Source organism: Panthera tigris, chromosome C2 (assembly GCF_018350195.1).
Source record: "Panthera tigris isolate Pti1 chromosome C2, P.tigris_Pti1_mat1.1, whole genome shotgun sequence".
NCBI classification, from domain to species: Eukaryota; Metazoa; Chordata; class Mammalia; order Carnivora; family Felidae; genus Panthera; species Panthera tigris.
The window spans coordinates 141,658,215-141,674,966 of NC_056668.1; the positions used below are offsets into that span (position 1 = coordinate 141,658,215).

General features: G+C 46.6%; 1 protein-coding gene across 4 annotated transcripts in view; it reads left to right on the forward strand.

Moving 5' to 3' along the window:
• LRRC3B (leucine rich repeat containing 3B) overlaps positions 1–16,752 on the forward strand; it is a 91,435-nt gene that overhangs the window by 1,981 nt on the left and 72,702 nt on the right. The window contains exons 1-2 of one of the 4 annotated variants that reach the window (XM_042999262.1): positions 13,181–13,245; positions 13,709–13,807. The exons of 2 other annotated variants lie outside the window; for them this stretch is intronic. The gene's annotated coding sequence lies outside the window, so the exon portion shown is untranslated. Of the gene's footprint in view, positions 1–1,352; positions 1,422–13,180; positions 13,246–13,708; positions 13,808–16,752 lie in introns of those variants that run through there. One more of the 4 variants, XM_042999263.1, reaches the window with a different exon arrangement.

Here is a 16,752-nt window from a genome sequence, read left to right on the forward strand (position 1 = left end):
CCACGTCCAAAGCTCCGGTCCCCTTGGCGCAGACCCCGGGAGAGACCCCTCCTGGCGGGGGGAAGTCGACCCCCTGCTCGCTTGCAGCCCGCTGCTGTGCAATAGTCTGCAAAGTTTTGTGCCCCCCCCCCTCCCCGCGCGGTGCTCACCCCGTGCCGTGCAAGTTGCAGGTCTAGTTCTCGCGTGCGCCCTTCCCCCAGCCCTCCCCCACTACCACCCCTGACGTTTGCATCTGCCCATTTCTCTTTCGGTGTTCTTGCCAGTCGACTTTTCACTCCCTGCAGCTCCCGCTAGAGAGGCGAGGGTTTGGGACTCAGCAGTGCTCATCCTGCTCGTGAGGGTGGGATAGGAGCAGAGAGAATGCAATAGGAGGGGTGGGACATGGGAGGAGGCTGCGGCCACCCTTGGGGCTCAGTCTAGCACGGTCCATCCTTGCGTATGCCACCCCGAACTCGGTAATGAAACCCTTGGAGTGGCTTGCGGCTGTGTGCCGCGGGAACAGCAAGTGCAGATCCGGGTGGGTGAAGTAAGTCATTTGGGGAGAGAAATGTTGCTGGAGGGGTGGGGGTGGGGGTCTCGGGTAGATCTGGTTGACAGGGTACCAAAGGGCTCCGCTTTTAAAGTGGGCGAGGGGCCAGTCCAAGCCGTCACCTGACACGGAGGAAAAAGGATTTGAGTCCGGAGAGCTCTGGCCCGGGTGTGTAAATAGAGATGGGGGGAGGGGCTGGGCACCTGGGAAGGCGCAGAGAGGCAGAATGGAGCCCTGGAATGCCAGAGCCCGGGGGGAGGGGGGTGGAGGGGGGGGGTACTTGGGAAGGCCGGCTTCTGGGTGCCTGGAACGGGGCGATCTTCCTCTCCAGGAGAAACAAACCTCCAGGCGAGATTGTGAATGCGTTGGCGTCTCAGGCGGCGACCGAGTGGTCAGATCATGGACCAGGGATGCTTTTCCTGGCTGTAAGAGGACCAGAGTCCTCTCCTTTCCCCGGCACCCGCTTCTACACCCTTCCACCTCCGCAGCCGAGTCCGTAGACCCACGCCCACCTTCCCTGCCGGGCGCTCTGGAGTCAAGGAGGTCTGCACAGCCGCAGGGTGGGAAGGGGTTTCCTGGCCCCCAGGAGAGGCGTGTGTGCCGGGCAGGGGGGCGGGGGGAGTCCCCAGCGCCAGGAGAGTAGACAGGGGTTCGAACCGGTTGGAGGAGAGCGCAGGGGCGGAGGCTGCAGTGGGAAGCCACCTTTCCGTCCCCCCCCCCCCCCGCCCTTCCGCAAATCGCACCTGGGCGGAGCGAGGGAGTGGGGGAGCCCCAAGCTGTGCCCGCAGGCTCGGGAGCCAAGAGCCGGAGGGCGTGCGGGAAACGCAGGGCGAGGTGGTGTGGGCATCCGATGAGGGGAGACTTGGCTTCCAGGCCGGGGCCCCGGGCAGAGGTGGGTCTTTCCACGTTTGGGCCCCTCGGTAGGTCCTTGTGGTTGTTGCAGCCGCCTTAACGGATGCGGGAAGGCGAGGCTCTCTCCTCCTTTGCCCCCCAGCAATCTCGAATGGAAGACCATTTGCGGGAGGGGGCCTAGACTGCTGTTGCAGAGAAGGGGCGCCCCCTCCCCGGGCTCCATTTCTCCAGGTGGGCTACCAAAGGCCTGGAAGCACCTCGTTTAACCCTTCTCTCTCTGAGGAGGTGCACGCCCCTCTCCAAGCAGCACCTTGGAGAGTCCAGTGCCGGGTTTCCACTGGCCCATCGAAGAATTTGGAGGTTGCGTGGGGTCCCGAGCTGTTTAAAACCCTCCGGCCCTCCTTGCCCAGGCCTCCCACGTGCAGGCTTTTCGGGGCACAGCCGCCTCTGCGGTTGCCCTGTTATAATAAGTCTGCTGCTCTCCCGTAACCAGCCGGGAGAAAGCAGAGCTCAGCGCAGTCTCCTTTTCTGGGCCCCACGCCTTGGCCAGACCCTTCCGGAAGAGACGTCGACTTGCCAGGGCTCCGGGGGAGGAATCCTGAGGTCGCTCACTCCCACCCTGGGGCACCCCTGGAGCAGCGAGCTCCAGTCTCCCCGCGGCCGGCTTCAGAGCCCCGAGGAGCGGGACCGGGGATTCCCTCAGCGCTGACTCCCCGCGGCTCCTGAGCACAAAGGCCACACCCTCACAGGCCAGGCATCGCAGGGGACAGAGCGTTGGCTTCTGCCGAATTACCTGGATACCTGAGGTAGGATCCCAGAATGAAGTCCCTCACCCCGCGAGAACTACCCCGGGGCCAGTTTCTTTCCGGATGCCTATTACCTGGGTTTGTGCTCGGGCCACTTCCCTCTGCATGGAGAAACAGGTTGGAACATGTCCCTGGGGAACTCTTGAAGAAAGACTTCAATTGCACACCAAAGTGTCCCCGTCCGTCCTCCCCCCCACCCCCCACCCCCGCGTTGCTGAGATATCCTGGGGAGACAGGTAGTAATAATAATCCGCGCCAGTGTTTATTGAGCTCTTACTCTGTGCCAGGCACTATTCTTGATATTTTGCGTGAACTGTTTTAGTTTTACTCCTCACAACAGCCCTGGAGGACAGTTATTTTTTCCCCATTTTATGGGTGAGGAAACTAAACCATGGAGAACTTAAGTTATGTGTTCATTGTCATCCAGCCAGCAAGCGGGGAAGCTGGTTAATCTTGTGGGTAGAGAACACTGGGTGTGTCCCAAGCTCCCTGACCCTGTTTGGTACTAAAGACCTTTTGTCCACAAGGAAGTATGGGTGAGGTCTCCCAGCCCTTTACTCCAAACCCCGCAGGCATACTGTGGGAGGCTGATGGGGCATGTCCCCTCTCTCAGAGTCTGTTGGGGTACATCTTGGTAGAATGGGATCCTGGTGCTGAAAGCAAATTTAGGGAACTGGCTGCTGGCAATGGACTTCTTTTCTGAACCTTTTGGTAGACCTTCCCATTTAAAATATGAAGAGCAGTGGAGAGGGGGGAATCCAAACGTGAGCAGAGATCTATAGTCACAAACCGTAGAAACTGTGTTTTGCCAGTGTCTTTCTAGTGATTGAACCACAGAACATTAGAGCTAAAGGGATCTCAGATATCACTGCCCCCAATCCAGAAGCAGGGAGGAGATTCAGTGATATGTTCAAGGCCACTCTGTGTGTTCCTAACATAACCAGTGCTAGAACCACTGTCTTCTGACTCTTGGCCAAAATAAGCCATGTTGATGCATAAATGGATTATGGCCACTGCTGTTTTTCAGCATCTTAAAATTGATTAGGGAAAAACTTACTAAAAGAAAGTTCATTTTTCTAATTCTTCATAACTGCCTCAGTCAGCATAACCAGAAAAAAAAAATAGCTATCATATAACGGATACACCATCACAAATGTGTCTCATTTGCAAAAAATTGCAACCAAATACTTATAAGCCTTCAAATCAACAGCGTTTAAGTAACCATGCAAACCTTTAGGTGACGTTCAATAAAATTGAATGGATTCCCAATCATTGTAGCAGTCTTTTTGTCAGGAGGAGTAGCTCTGTCTGGCCTCACTCCCAAGTATTTGGGAAAATAAGATAAATCATAGTAGATCAGAGGGGAAAATTCTTTTGAATACAATGGAGTGATTTGGTATGATTTCTTCTGAATTTCTGACCGTTGGGTCACACTTTAGGCTGTTGCAAATCTGAGGCAAAACAATATCTTTCTAGCGGATATACCTGAGGCTCAGAGAGGGGGAAAATAGCCCTTTGCTACTTTGTTACCCACAGAGACCTTATAACAAAGGGACCTTCTTCAGCAGCCTAGGGATGCCATATGGCCCTAGCCGTTCTTATAGGACAAAATTTTGGTTTCTAAGAACATCCCATGTCTTTTCTCTGTAGCTACTGGCATCAGGAGGTCCTGCCCCTGGAGACAAATCAAGAAAAAGTCAGTTGGAGTAAACAGAGAGGGGGATTGGGAAAAACCTGTTCCTTAGAGCCACACAGAGGGGTGAGAGTTACAGGCAGACAGATGGTGGAAGCTTGGTGCCTTTTATGTAGCCTGGGGTAGGATTTGCATCCCTGATGTTGTGAGAAGCCAGGACAGAAGCCGTCAGGCAGTAACTAGGGGTGAAGGAGGAAAAGGTGAAGGTGAGGGATCATTGCTGTCAAGAACCTGGGGTGGGGGTAGATGGAGGTCGGCTGATAAAGGGCTTTGGGGTGACAGGAATGACCATGGAGAGACTGAACTGAGAGATGCTGTTCTTTCCCCTTCCCCGCCTCCCCACCACCTCAGTTTGCCTTCTGTGTTGGGTTGACTGGTCCGAATCCCAGAATCCCCTGTTATCTCGAGGGGAGCACTCACATTTTTAGAGAATTTATTAGAAATGAATATTATTTTATGTTAAGTCAGAAAACAAAATATACATAGCTGTCCCAATCTTCAGGGGAAACCATGAAAATTCACATTAAAGTGGAGAAGCTGGTCTAGTGAGATCACAGCAGTGTTAGAGGAGAAAAGATGTACCGTTGAAATCAGGTATGACAAAATCCAAAAGAAATGGTCTCTCTTTTAGGAAGCACAGGAAGAAGAATCCTTTTTGATCTGGGCAGACATCCTGGTTCCCAATTTGTAGCTTTTCAGGGATGATAGGAGACTTAGCTGGAGCCTCATCCTGTTTATGTGGTTGGCATCCCTTCTCCCTGTTTCACTGTGGCTTTTATGTGGTGTAGTGTTAAAGGGCCCACACAGCACTTCTGCTGGGACAATTCTTTGCGCGTGTATCTACCTTAAATCATATAAACTGATATCAGTTTGTTGGCAGAAGAGCAACTGCTTTAAACGGCATGTTCTGGGGAAAAGAGTATGGAAAAAAAAAACCCGAAGCCTTTTTATTCAGAACACAATGAATAAACGCATTTATGCAAGACATAGCATGAATTAAAATTCTCAGTTTGGGTGAGATATTTGAAAATAAAAACATAATCAAGGACCGGAGCATCTGAACTTGACCTACTTTGAGTAACAAGAGAAGCCGTATAATAAGTTTCTGTGGAGTTTGAAGAAGACGTTGGAGGGGAAAAAGGTTCACTAAGTAGAATCTGAGAAGTTTTACCCTTGTGTGTTTTATTTTAAATAAATATATACTATCTTAATTTACACTTAAGTTTGAATATTCCATAAGATCAATAAATCTAATATTTTATCTGCAGGTTGTGACTTTGGAGAGCTTTATTCTACAAGTGGTTGGGAACCATGATGGCAGCTTTTATATCTGACATACTGGTATATAATTGTATATCCCTTATAAAAGCCCAGTGAATTAATACATTGTAACATGGCATATGAAATTTTATGTGAGAATGAAGTCTGCAGTCTTCTCAAGAGCTAACAGCCTTGGAACATGCTATTTTCCCAAAGGCGATGAGTTGTTGGCAAGGGCAGTATAATTCATTTAAAATAAATAAATGAACAAGGGTTGAAAAAGAACCACCCTGATAAAAATGGATTTTTTTCTTTAAGAGGATCAATGAACAGATCAGTGAAGTTTATAAAATTTGTGGTTTCAATTTATCCCAAGTTCTCTGAGCTGCTTCATATGTTAACAACTCTCCAATGTAAGTGTCACTACACTTTCAGATAGTTTTCTAAAAAGAATTGTGCCTTTCCTTAGAATTAAATTGGAAACAGAGGTGCCTGGATGGTTCAGTCGGTTAAGCGTCCGACTCTTGGTTTCAGTTCAGCTCATGATCTCAAGTTCGTGGGATCGAGCCCCACGGAGCCTGCTTGGGGTTCTCTCTCTCCCTGCCCCTCCTCTGCATGTGCTCTCTCTCTCTCTCAAAATAAGTAAACATTTTTTAGAAGAAGAAGTAAAATAGAAACATTAAAAAAAAATAAAAGATTGTGAACCATTCTCGAACACAGAACAACCCTCCACAAAATGAAGCATGTCTTCAAATGCAGATTCGTTTCCTTTTTTCTCTTTCTTCTCTTTATTTCTTCCCTTTTGTTCTTTCTTCCTTTCATTTTTTAGGCCATTGATACACGTTTTCAGTCTACATGTAAGCCTTCAATACCTTGCCGGGAGAGTTGGCTATTTCAGGACAAATGTTTCCCCTGGTGAGGGCAGGGAGGAGGCACAGTGCACTTGGATGTTTGTTCAGAGCAAAAGCACACAGGTCATGAAGGCACACTGGCTTTCCCTCTAGTCTAACCTCTTCACTTCTGATTTAGAAAAGCAGTGCTGGTAAAGGCCTGCTTACAGAGGGCTCCCCCTGTTAGCAGTGACTAAGCAGTATACTTCTCTTTTGCTACTCTGGGAATTTATGCACTGAGAAGAATCCTGGTCTAGTCTGCTGACCTTCCCTAGACATCTGGTCAGCAGGGATTATCAAGCAGGAGTGTTTCCCATCCTCCTACAGATTATATTTAAGTTTGCGTTGGCAAAGGCAGGTACCCTTCTCCCATGGAATGTTTGGTTGTCATTTATTCAGGTGGTCAGTCTGTTTTTTGGTGGCTCCTTAGAAACGTGTCATCTAGACAAAATAAATTCCCTTCCCCAGTGCAAGGTGGACTGTAGGCGCTTGGTGCCCGAAGCATCTGCTGCAAAATCCAGGAAGGAGGGAGGACTGACAGCCAGCTGGGTCAGGGGGGCGAAGAGAGAGGTAACAGGATACAGCAAGGAGAGAAAGGGGGTGAGAGAGGTAGGCCAGGAAAGAAAACAGACCACCTGAAGGAAGAAAACCCAGCTCTGTGCACAGAAAGACTAAATGAGATTTAATAGTACGCCAAACATGAGGGGTAAGATTTAAAAGGCATAAAAATAAGAAGACACGGAAAACTAATGGGGATGATAAAGGGCTGAAGAAGTGTACAAGGAAAAATAACGTACCCAAATAATTCCTCAAGGTGTAGGTCAAAGGAAAGGCAGGCTGGCTGCTCAGCCAGAGGGCCTGGTCTCATACCCACATTCCCCTGTCCCCTGTTCATGTGGCTTCTCTACCACCAGGCCAATCAATGGCTCTTCATCTCATTGATGCCTGTGGCCCTTTGGCAGTCCTCCAAACTTAGGGACCCGCAGAATGACGTGTTTAAATGCTTCAAATGCAACCCAGAAGATTATAACACTAGATACACACACGCGCGCGCACACACGCACACCATTGTAAGCTCCTAATGTATGTGTAACAACAAGATCTGGTGGGACAGATGGCCACCATCTCTCCTAAGTAGGGATCTGCAACGGGGCTGCTTTGAGACACCTGCAGCAGCTGTGTTCGGACACGAAGAAGTCTGCTTTCTGTCAGTGGCAAAGTCTTTGGTGCTTTTACGACATGGCAGACCGTAAAGGCAGTATTGTCGCCTGCCTTTATGATGGAATGAAATACTAAATTGTAGTGCAGTGTTCATAAACAAAGTTGTGACTCTTTCCCTGTTCAGGTTTATGGATCACTTGCATTCTGTTGATAAATGCCCTAGAGGTCTGCGACCCCAAAAACCTTGGACCCATGTTCAGTGTCTCCAGCTAACGCGGTAGGAGTACATCGGAACAGACTTGGGCAGATTATAACAGGGTCCTCCCAGCTTCTTTTGTCTCTCTGGGATCTTCTCTCTCTCTGGACCAATTTTCACTTTTCCGGCCCCAGGAACTGGCCTTACCTGCCCTATTCCTAGGGGTCATGGTTGTAGACAATGACGGGCATTGGCAAATAAAAATCACTGTTACCTGAAAGAGACTCGCATATCACGGGCACAGGCAGGCTGTGGGATGCCTCTGTAAGAACTAGAAAATAGGCAGCAGCATCTGGCTCCTGGCTAGGTGAAGATTGGCCTGTATCTCAGTCCCCGATGGCTGGCTGCCTTGGCTACGTGCCCTGTCGCCTTGGCTGGTCACCTGAAGTGTGCATTTCAGCTGAAAGTTTTAAGTTCCCCTCCAACACTTTTTTCCCCAAAGCAGAGCTGCTATAATGGTTCACTTCCTTTCCCTGTCCATTTCCTGCTTATCAGGAAATGGCGTCAGTGCAGGCCAGGTAGATGGAGACCCAGGGGGAAAGGTCTGGGTCTGGAGAACTGAATTCTTAAACTGATGAATAAGGCCATGAGTGATACAAAGGAGACTGTGGTCATAGGAGTGTTTTCCAGACAGATGGCTCATACTGTCCTGTGTTACGGGAGGATGCCAGGATGTCCCCGATCGTGGAGATCACCATGTTTCTGTCTGTTCTATTTGGTGAAGTAGAACCTGCTTAATAGAAAAAGTTCTCCTAAGAAAGCCTTTGACTTTGCAGGAGGGAAGCAACATCCCAGAAAATATCCTGCTTATATGCAGGTAGAGTATTTGGGAACGAGGCAACCTCATTCTACATCAAACTTTGGCCTTAATCAGCATGATGTCTTTGGGCTGGTTAAGTTGACTGCCCTCTGCTCTACTTCCCCAGTAAACTGGAGGCTTTCTAGAGCCCCTTCCAGCTCTGTGGTCTCTAATGTCAAGGATGTGTCTGGCTTTGCTTTACTGATAATACTCCGTATGATGGCTTTCCTGTTGAGCTCGTTCAAGCTCACTTCTTTGCTTAGGCCCTCCAGCCCTGACATACCAGAGGACCAGTAATGATGGGCAGAGACTCCCCAGTCCTGAGGGTCTGTTGACCCCCAGAGCACTTCCAGGAGCCCAGAATAAGAGGATGGTGGTGGTCGGCAGAGGGATTGATAGAGGGAACGACAGCTGACAGGTGAAAAGGGATAGAGTAGGCAAAGGGCAGAACCATTGGTAAGTTTCCTTGCAGCAGTAACTGTCACTCAGGAAAGTTGCAGGAAAGATGAAGGAGGGGCTCCTGAGGTTTGACTGTGTGCCTGTCTTCATAACTGTATGATGTGTCACTTGCTACTAAAAACTTCCAGGTTACTCGTTGTTGTATTGAGGACGATCCTCAGTAGGGTTCCATAGTTCCTTCCTCACCTGGTCCTGCCTGTCTCTTCCTCTGTCGCCTTCCTAGGTGCATCCTGCGCTCTGGTGTATCTGAGCTGACGTGTTAGTACCGGGTAGTGCCACCGACTCGTCCCATTTCCTCTTTCCAACTCTGCATTCAGTGATATCACGTTGAGAGCTCAAAATCCTCCACGGTAGGATTATCGGCACCACAGAAACTCACAGACACTGCAAAGCAGGGCTTTTTTGATGCAGAGAATCTGTTGCTACATTTTACCAGCATACGACACTGCCCTGGCCCCACCAGGGACCTTGTGGTTGCTGCCACAGAACGTGCCTTTTCCTGTTCCTAACAGTTCACCTGACTGGGTCTCCCTCCTTTCCTCTCTTTTTCCTTTCTTCTGTCTCTCCCTTCCTTCTGTCTTTTCATCTACCCATCTATCCAGAGGTAGCCAGACTCGGTTCTAATTCCCCTTCTGCAACTGAATAGCAGAGTGAGTGACTCCGAGAATATTCCCTAACCTTTAATGTGCCTAAATATCCTCAGACATCCATTTTCTCTAGGTGAGATGAATGTAAGGATAGAGAGTTGTGAGGCTTACATGAGTTAATATGTATTAGGTGCTTTGAACCGCATCTGGTACATGATAAGTACTACTTAATTCTTTGTTTTTAGTACGGATCAAAACATAGCTGATTGCTTACTATGTGCCCAACACTGAATATGCACACATGAAAAGACGTTTAATAAACACAAAAAGGGAGGCCTTGGTGCTCAGTCAGTTAAGCATCCGACTTTGGCTCAGGACATCATCTCACCATTCGTGGGTTCAAGCCCTGCATCGGGCTCGGTGCTGACAGCTCAGAGCCTGGAGCCTGCTTTGGACTCTGTGTCTCCCTCTCTCTCTGCCACTCCCCAGCTCGCACTCTGTCTCTGTGTCTCTCAAAAATAAATACACATTTAAAAAATGTTTAAATAAATAAAATAAACACAAAAAATATTCAAGAACAGAGGCTGGTTCGTTCTTCCAGGGATACCAAGAACTGACTTTTTGGAGCCAAGGGCATGCGAACTGGATCCTGAAAGACTGATCACATACACATACCAAACTGGCAAGACAGGCAGAGACGTCCCAGGAAGACAGAAGTCATGTGAGCACAGGCGTGGAAGTGGGAACAGCCTGAGCTGTTAGGGTTTTGTGTAGCTGAGCATGAGACCGTGGAAGGAGAGAGTCTTTGACTGTGTTTGGGTTCTGGGTTATCCACGGGAAAGCGGGCTACAGTCTCCTCTTAGCTCTGTTCTTTGGTTGCCCTGTGTGAGGACAGATCTGAGCTTTTTTTCCCCCCAGAAGTCAGAAATCCAGGTTTTTATGTGAAACCTCCTGATGTTTGACGGTTGGACCAGCTCAATTAAAAACAGAACAAAACAAAATACAAAACACATCCGCAGGCTACGTCCAGCCTCCTGCAGAAGAATGGACTTCTAGGTTCCCAAGCCCATGTAAAGATGATAAAATCTGCCCTCGGAATTCCTGATTTTGAATAGGATTCTGCCATTAGCTGTGTGACCAGAGGTGAGAGTCCCTTCCAACTTTCTGAGCCCCGGGTTTCTGCTAAATGGCTATCATATTTCTTGTCCTACATCAGTGGCTGTGAGGAGCCTTTAGTACTATGGAAATAAAAGCCCTTGCAATGAACGAGAGATGCCTTAGAATTATTCCCAGACCCTGTGTGCTGTGGCAGAACCATCCATCCAGCACAGCCCGATTTAAGTCACCCAACGATACCCGCTTTTTTAATTTTAACACTAGATGAGGGAAGAGACATGTAGGAGTGTCTTTTTCCCCTTCGTTCTGTTAGAAACAGGAAGGAGCTTGACCTTCCGTTTTGGAAGTCTGGATGTCAGAGATCCAGCTAAAAGTTCTCGATTGCTTCTGCATGGATCGAGGACCAGGGCGAAAGGTGCATTCAGCCTCTGTGACGTGTGCTGATTATTTCTTTGAGGTGGCAGAGGATGGTCTGAAAGGAAGTCCGCTGCCCTAAGTTTTAGAGTCAAAACCTGCATCTGGATTTCTGTAATTTCTCCTCTTTGATCCCTTTGCGTGCCAGGCTGGCTTTGATCATCCGGGCTTTTAAGGAAATGATCAAACCTCGAAGAGTCAAATTACGTCTAGTGGAGGGGCTGAGCTTGGTGGGCGATGCCTTTAATGTATTGGGGGGTGGGGTGTGAATACCCACCTACCCTACTTCCTCAGGTCCGGCGAAAAGTGCTCTGTGATTGCAGTTTTGTGAAAACCTCACGATAACGCATTGAATCTTGCTGTTATTCTGAGTTTGTGTTATTTTTATTTGTTTTGCTGTACTGCCTGATTGAACTTGATCACGAGAACTTCAAAGAGGGAGGCAGGCCTTGGAGTAAGGATACTGGATTTTAAAAAGCATATCGTTTCTGAATTTCGACCTCACTGCGGAGATCTTATCAGTTCTGCTTTAGATGCTGACCTGAGAGCCTCAGAGCCTGTTTTACTTTCTTCCAAACCCTAAACCACCTGCGTCCTTAGGACTGGGGGGGTCTGGTGCTCCTCTGGCTCTCATCCTCTGTTGGTGTCTAAGGCCCCCAGCTCTAACCACTACAGAAAGCCAAATGGCAGAGAAGCCAAAGTCCCACTCTTCTGAGATGGATTTGAAAGACTCAGGTCTATTGAATTAACATGACAGATGAAATAGCACATTTGATATCAAAGAGGTATTGAAGCCCTAACCCCTAATGTGATGGCGTTCGGAGATGGGGCCTTGGGGAGGTAATTAGGTGATGAGGGTGGGCCCCTCATTACGGGAGTAGCACCCTGATAAGAAGAGATATTAGAGAGTTTACATCCTCTCTTTCCAACCACACCCACTCAAGAACAGTCACGCGAGGATACGGCAAGGACGTGGCCATCTGCAACCCAAGGAGAGATCCCTCATAAGACATTGGCCATGCTGGCACCTTGGCTTTGGTATTTGGTTATGGCAGTCCGAGATGACTGATACAGGAGGTGACCGTAGGTTAGTCTGGGCACCCAGCCACCTTGTGAAACGTTCCTTTGAGCAAAGATGGGCCTGTGTTGGTACCAGTGTATGTGATGTTCACCACCAGCCTGGCACATAGTAGGCATTCACTCACAACTTGTCGAATGAATGAACACTAATGAATGAAGTGACAACCATCCAACTTATAAACAAATATTTGGAAAACCATTGAAGTGTTGGGGATTTTCTGCAGGCACGGTTTGAGATGAAGGAAGAGGAAATTCTTTTAGAATATACTGTGTGTGGGGGGGTGTGTGTCTGTGTATGTATATACCAAGCTGTTAACAGCCTGCACTTTTTTTACTAGCCCACCCCACGGAGACATAATGATAGTAAAATAAATACAGTCAGCATGCTTTCCTATTTACCCAGCATGCAAGCAAGTGACTATTTCCAAGCATTTGCAATTTCATCAAGGTCTCCTAGAACCATTCTCCATAAAGAGATGCTGAGTTGGACTGCTGACCTACCACAATGTAATTATCTGAAATTTAGTAAAAGGAAAAAGAAAAGTCATTTCTTCATAAGAGAATCACAGAACCTCTCAGTATTGGAACTTCTGAAGTTCCTTTGGACTTTAAATCCCTAGTGGGCACGTTGCCAGTGAAGGATGTGGTTTTTTTTTTCTAACAAAATGGTGGCTTTAGGGTTCTTTCTTGTTCCTCTGAGAAATCCCTCAGACACCGTGACGTGTTTGCTTCATGGCTTTTGCCATTTGAGAATGGAGAAGCTATTTCCTCAAGATGCTATTCATCTTTATTCATATCTGAGTGCAGATGAGTTCAGAACATGTGGGTGTGGGATTTGAAGAGTGAAGTGCTTAGGTAACAGTTGGGGTGCCAGTTCTGTAATGAAGAAAATGTATTGACAATATTAAATTGTGGGCTGAATCTGGCTTTTGGTGTTACCAAAAAAAAAAGAAAAAGAACAAAATTTTCAAAAGCGACAGCATTGTTTTGATGCCGGGGTGTTTCTAAATGTTGGGACAACAAGTGCCTAGAAATACCGGTCTTCAGTGTGCGTCACTTTCTTTCTGCCCTGCCTGGTTTTACCCTTCTAAGCCCAGCGTAGCTTTTTTTAAAACTGGGATGTGTTGCAGTGTTTCTAAATATACATTCATATTGTACTTAACTGAGGGAAACAGATTCAGTAATAACAGGCAAGGTTTTAATCCACTTTTCATATTGCAGGTGGAAGAGCCAAGTGGTTTCTAGAAAAACTGATCGTAACTTATTGAGTCACTAGGAAGTTGCTGTTTGCTTCCCAAGCTCTAAAACCTCCACATCATCATCAACTTCTAAGGCTTTAACAGGTGAAAATGTGCACCATTACACCTCTCTCTTATTTTTTAAATGTAAAATTAACATTTCAAATTTGTCGAGATTAAGTCTAGAAATATTTTAAATGTAAAAATTAATGTACATAAAATTACAAAGAACAGCACCACCCCCACCACCTACAAAACGGCCTGATTCTCAGGGATTCTGGGAATCTCTGTCACACTGAACTTACAATATTATGCATGACCTATATCACTGCCTACTCCGTCATCAGTGTTTTAAAAAAATCACTTTAAATAACACACTTGGATAGTTAGCGTTACCATCAGATGTGTTTGAACTTGCCTGGTCTGGATTTGTAGTCCACAGACCTGTCATATTTCAAAAGCCAGTGCTAACTTATGAAGAATTAAACCTTCTCATTTAAGCTGTCCGGCTTTGCAGAACTATAACAAATAATTTAAGTGGTTGACTTCTTTCTATTTATCCACGAAGAATAAACAAATGTCGACAGGGGCCTTTAAGCAGCCTCGACGCCTGGATCCCTGGGTGAGAAGATGCACCCTTTCCCTTTTGTGGCTGAATGACTACCAGGTGAGAAGTTGACCAGTAATCCCCTCCCTACATTAGAAGGGGCTGTGGTCAGGAGGAATTAACTATCCTGATTTTAAAGTTGTGATATTCGTAAATGATATTTCAGGATTTCATTATATATATATGTATATATATATATATATATATATATATATACATATATATATACACATACATTTTAGAGAGAGAGAGAGAGAGTAGGAGTTGGGGGAGAGGGGCAGATGGGAAGAGACTTTTAAGTAGGCTCCACACTCAGCGTGGATCCCAAGGAGGGGCTATTTCCCACAACCCTGGGATCGTGACCTGGGCCTAAATCAAGAGTCAGGTGCTCAATCGACTGAACCACCCAGGTGGTCCTATTTCAGGATTTCTAAACAACTGTGCTGCCATGTAAAAAAAAAAAAAAAAAGCTGTGATTTTTTTTTTTTGGTGATGTCACAGGTACTAATTAACAGTAGTGTAATCTGTTGCTTGTCTTTAAAATTAAAGAAAATGCCAGATTCCAGTTGTTGATGAGTGGGGGAAAAAAATCAGAAAAGACCTCCCATAGTTGTGGATGCCCTGCATTGTAACCATGGCCTCAGTGGGGGACCATGGAGCCCAAAAACCTCTGTCTCAAGGTGCGAGTTGATGCCTAATAACATGGGAAATAACAATGAAAGCAGTTTTCAGACACATGAAACCCACAGAAGGGGTCAGAAAAAAATGTCACTGTCTGGTAATGTATTTATTTATTTATTTATTTATTTTTAAATTTTTTTAAACATTTATTTATTTTTGAGACAGAGAGAGACAGAGCATGAACGGGGGAGGGTCAGAGAGAGGGAGACACAAAATCCGAAACAGGCTCCAGGCTCTGAGCTGTCAGCACAGAGCCCGACACGGGGCTCGAACTCACAGACCGCGAGATCATGACCTGAGCCGAAGTCGGACGCTTAACCAACTGAGCCACCCAGGTGCCCCTGGTAATGTATTTAACAAACATGCCAGAATTTGACCTAAAGAGTGTGGTTGGTTTAGTAACTAGTCTCTTTGGAGAGAGATGCTGTTGCCTGTATTCAATAGACATTTGGAGTCTTTGAGAGCCAGGGGTATATTGTTGTGAATAGTCTTGTCTGTTAATTCTTAAACTGTTTAGGGTTGGGTCTGGTGTTTTGAAATAAGCCAAAGTCATTTGAAGTAAGGCTGCTGAATATAGAGGGTGATCAGGTGTGCACACCAGATTGGGACTTGAAAATTCTAAGTCTTCTTTTCAGAAGGGACTCATCAGCTCTCCTGGAATCTGATCCATTGTGATGGAGACAAAGTAAGGATGAGGTCTGGAAAAGATTTGAGTTTCCAAAATGATAATATCCTTGGAATCAGCCTTCAGTCCTCTGGGGTGACTAATTCATAGAGGAACAGCCATTTCCCTCTATAAACTAATGTTCCAAGATGGTTTCAAAATATTTAATAACATTCAGTAGTCACATTCTATATAGTCTTGAATGGAACTGCGCTCTTTGGTAGAAATATAATGCTAGCTACTTAAGGAATTTAAAATTTTCCAGTAGCCGCATTAAACATGTAAAAAGAGGGACGCCTGGGTGGCTCAGTGGGTTAAGCGTCCGACTTTGGCTCAGGTCATGATCTCAGGGTTCGTGAGTTGGAGCCCTGCATTGGGCTCTCTGCTGACAACCCAGAGCCTGGAGCCTGCTTCGGATTCTATGTCTCCCTCTCTCTCTCTCTGCCCATCCGCTGCTCATGCTCTGTCTCTCTCTGTCTCTCAAAACTAAAGTGTTAAACAAAGAAATTTTAAACATGTAAAAAGAAAAAAGGTGAAATTAAGTTTAATAATTTTTTTTTTACTTAACTCAGTATATCCAAAATTATCCTTTTCACATATAATCAAGTTAGAATTTATTGATTTTTTTTCCATACCAAATCTATGAAATCTAGTGTGTATTTTATACTCACAGCCCATTGCCCTTTGGACACTGAGTTTTCATCAGAAACACTTGACCTGTGTTCAGATTTCAAAAAACTGTTGAGAAAGCAAATCCCCATAACCACGTTGCTTCAAATATGCTTGAGTGTTTTCCGGTGACTGGAGTATTAGGTTTTAAGTTTAATCACAAATAAAATTAAACATTTAGCTCCTCAGTCACATGAGCCACATTTCAAGTGCTTGGTATAGTGGTTACCTCCTTGGGTGGTGAATGCTCTAGATTATACGGGGGAACATTGGGAGTGGGATCCATAGGCACAGTGTGGACATTTAACCTCTGGAAAACTTGGGAGATTCTTGTCCTTCCAGTGTTTTGGCCTTTCTATGAAACAGTTCTTTTTGTTAATCCAGTATTTTTCCAAAAGCTTCCCATCTTCTCCTTCGAATCCATTTATATGCGCCCCCCTCCCCCCCCCCCCCCCCCCCCCCCCCCCCCCCCCCCCCCCCCGCAAAGGGCCTTTCCTTGTGGGTATTTACCATTTACATCCAGGGGCACCATATGGCCTCTGCTTCATAGATGGAAGGTTCAGGGATGAGTAGAGATGATTAGACAAAGGACAGAATTAATACCCCTGCTCCAGGTTCTTATGACTAAGCACTTAAAACACAGGAGCAAAGTTTCCTGACGGTAAGCCCCACTGGACGCACCTCTGATTCTGATTCTGAAGAGCTGGGGTGGGGCTCAGGAAATTGCATTTTCATCAAGTCTTCTTTGTTGTCCCTACCTCCCCGCCCCAGGTGATTTGGCACAGCCTAATCTACTAACTACTACCCCTCGCCCCATTATATTCTTTTTGCCAGTGGTCCATAAAATGTGTTCTGTACCCTATGTCTTGTTGAACTGAAGAGTCCTGGGCCCTGCCCCAAACCAGCTAAGTCAGAATAGTTGCAACTGTGGAGCTGAGAATCTTCATTTTAACAAGCCCCTTCAATAATTCTTGTGCCTAGTGACTTTAAA